This window comes from Cicer arietinum, chromosome 8 (genome assembly GCF_000331145.2).
Source record: "Cicer arietinum cultivar CDC Frontier isolate Library 1 chromosome 8, Cicar.CDCFrontier_v2.0, whole genome shotgun sequence".
In the NCBI taxonomy this organism is placed as follows: Eukaryota; Viridiplantae; Streptophyta; class Magnoliopsida; order Fabales; family Fabaceae; genus Cicer; species Cicer arietinum.
The window spans coordinates 14,436,025-14,439,499 of NC_021167.2; positions in this window are offsets into that span (position 1 = coordinate 14,436,025).

Genomic DNA, 3,475 nt, shown 5'->3' on the forward strand with positions numbered 1-3,475 from the left:
CTCCAAATCTTAAAACTTAGCAATTCCCACACAATCACCACGACAAATTGGGTTTCGAAATAGTTTTACAATCCATCACACTTACACACGATAATCAATACATAACACTTAGCAATTCCAACACAATTACCACGACAACTTGAGTTTCGAAATAGTTTACAATCAGTCACACTTACACACAAAATCAATACATAACACTTAGCAATTCCAACACAATTACCACGACAACTTGAGTTTCGAAATAGTTTACAATCAGTCACACTTACACACAAAATCAATACATAACACTCAATCATAACTTGATTCAAACACGACTCGTGTGCCAAGCACCCTAATGCGATGCGTATATGCCAAAGTACTATTTATCAAGCTGCCACCTATCACGGGTCTGCACGGTTTTCAAAAACGTAAATCATAAATGTACCGCCTATCACAGACCAAAGTACTATTTATCAAGCTGCCACCTATCACGGGTCTGCACGATTTACAAAAAGAATGAAAATGCATGAGCATATACTGACTTCATCCACAACGATCGTTAAGCAAATGCAGATATTAAAAGATTCCCCATTTTTAATACTCATTTAACTTAACGATTTTCACAACAAACATTAAGCAAACAAAAATATTAAGAGATTCCCAATTCTTAATACTCTTTTAACTTAAACGATTTTCCAAAACAAACATTAAGTAAACAAGACATTAAGAGATTCCCCATTCTTAATACTTGTTTAACTTAAACGATTTTCTCAAACACACATTAAGTAAACCGAGATATTAAAAGATTCCCCATTTTTAATACTCGTTTAACTCTAATGGTTTTCACGCCAACATTAAGTAAACGTAGACATTAAGAGATTCCTCATTCTTAATACTCATTTAACTTAAAATGATTTTCAAAACAAACATTAAGTAAACAAGACATTAAGAGATTCCCCATTCTTAATACTCATTTAACTTAAACGATTTTCCAAAACAAACATTAAGTAAACAAGACATTAAGAGATTCCCCATTCTTAATACTCGTTTAACTTAAACGATTTTCTCAAACACACATTAAGTAAACTGAGATATTAAAAGATTCCCCATTTTTAATACTCGTTTAACTCTAATGGTTTTCAAATTCCACACAAAACAACTCAAACCTATTATCAGATCCAATCCACAACTCATACCAAAACACATCAATTCATTTCTCCACATAATCCAACCATACACACAACAAATTTCATCAGTATTAATTAAGAACACGTCAAATACGACGAACACAAATCAATACAATCCACCACTCAAACACAACAGTTTCATTTACTCAAAATCATACATAAATGAGTTTAAATTCATTTTCCACGAAACATTCATCAATATAACCAAAACCTAACTCTAAGATTTTACCCATAAAGCCTTAGATTCATTTTCCCCCAAATCAACACTCTAACCCTAACAAAATTCTTTTCCACACAATCACAGATAAGTCCCTAAATGCAAACTAAAAGTTTGGAAGGAGCCCTTACCTTAACGTTAGCTTTAACGTGCGTTTCCGTCACCTTGACTAACGAAACATCCTTGGTCCTCAACCGCTTAATCTTCCTGTCATCAATTCTCACGGGTGGTACTTCGAACGACAGGTTATCCTTTAGCTGGATTGTGTCTGGTTCGATCACGTGAGATGGATCTGCGAGATATTTCCTCAACTGCGACACATGAAACACGTCATGGATATTGGACAGTATCGGAGGTAATGCAATCCGATAAGCAACCGGCCCAATTCGTGCAGAAATCTGATATGGTCCAATGAATTTCGGAGTCAACTTCTTCGATTTCAAGGCTCTACCTACTCCAGTAGTAGGTGTGACTCTCAGAAATACATGGTCACCCTGTTCGAATTCCAAAAGTCTGCGACGCTTGTCCGCGTAACTCTTTTGACGATCTTGTGAAGTCTTCATTTTCTCCTTGATCTTCCTTACCTTAGCTGTGGTCTGTTGCACCATCTCCGGTCCGACAATCATATTTTCACCGTCCTTATACCAACACAAGGGCGTTTGACACTTGCGCCCATATAAAGCCTCATATGGTGCCATTCCGATACTTGCGTGGAAACTATTGTTGTAGGTGAACTCAATCAACGGAAGTACATCATCCCAACTTCCCCTATCATCTAATACACATGCTCTCAACAGATCTTCCAGGGACTGATTTGTCCTTTCAGTCTGTCCGTCCGTTTGTGGATGGTAAGCTGAACTCAATCGTAGTTTCGTTCCCAACGCTTTGTGCAATGCTCCCCAAAAATGTGATGTGAACTTCGGATCACGGTCTGATACAATACTCGATGGTACCCCGTGTAACCTCACAATTTCAGCAATGTAGATCTCCGTTAGCTGATCTACCTTATAGGTGGTCCTTACCGGCAAAAAGTGAGCAGATTTAGTTAGTCGATCCACTATCACCCATATGGAATCATTCTTTCTCCTTAAGTTATAAAATCCATGGAAATGTTGTCCCACTTCCATTCAGGTATATCTAAAGGTTGCAACATCCCAGCAGGTCGTTGATGTTCCACCTTCGCTTTCTGACAAGTTAGACAAGTTGATACATACTCCGCTACATGTTTCTTGATTCCTGGCCACCAATAATGCTGTCTCAAATCCTGATACATCTTTGTTGCTCTAGGATGAATACTCAACTTGCTCTTATGAGCTTCTTCTAAGATTGTCTTCCTCATATCTGTAATTCCTGGTACACAAATCCTGCCATTACATCGCAAAATATTATCTGATCCAATCTTGAACTCAGTTGTCTTCCCTTGCACTATTAGGTTCCTCTTTTCTTGTATTAAGACGTCATCTTGAGAACTTGCAATGTCTTTAAGTAGTCCACTCGAAATCTTAATCATTCCGAATTTCAAAACTCCTGGGGCAAACTCTACGTTCATGTGTAGATCTCTAAAAGCTTCCCACAACTCTTGTTGTCTAGCCATAATTGTTGAAGACACCGAGACACTTCTTCTACTTAACGCATCAGCCACTACATTGGCCTTCCCAAGGTGGTACTGCAGTGTGAAATCAAAATCCTTGAGAGTCTCCATCCATCGTCTCTGGTGCATGTTCAATTCCTTCTGATCAAACAAATATTTCAAACTTTTATGGTCACTGAACACTGTGAACGTGCACCCATATAAATAGTGCCTCCAGATCTTCAAAGCAAAAACAACAGCAGCAAGCTACAAATCATGAGTATGGTAGTTTCTCTTATGAATCTTTAGTTGCCTTGAGGCATAAGCTACAGCTTTCTTGTGTTGCATCAGAACACATCCCAAACCTTGGTGAGATGCATCACAATAAACGTCATAGGGTTCATCTGATTGCAGTAGCACCAATACTGGTGAGGTCGTCAATTTTCTCTTTAGTAATTGAAAATTTTCCTCACACTTCTCCGTCCATGCGAACGGTTGATCTTTTCTAGTAAGTTGTGTCAA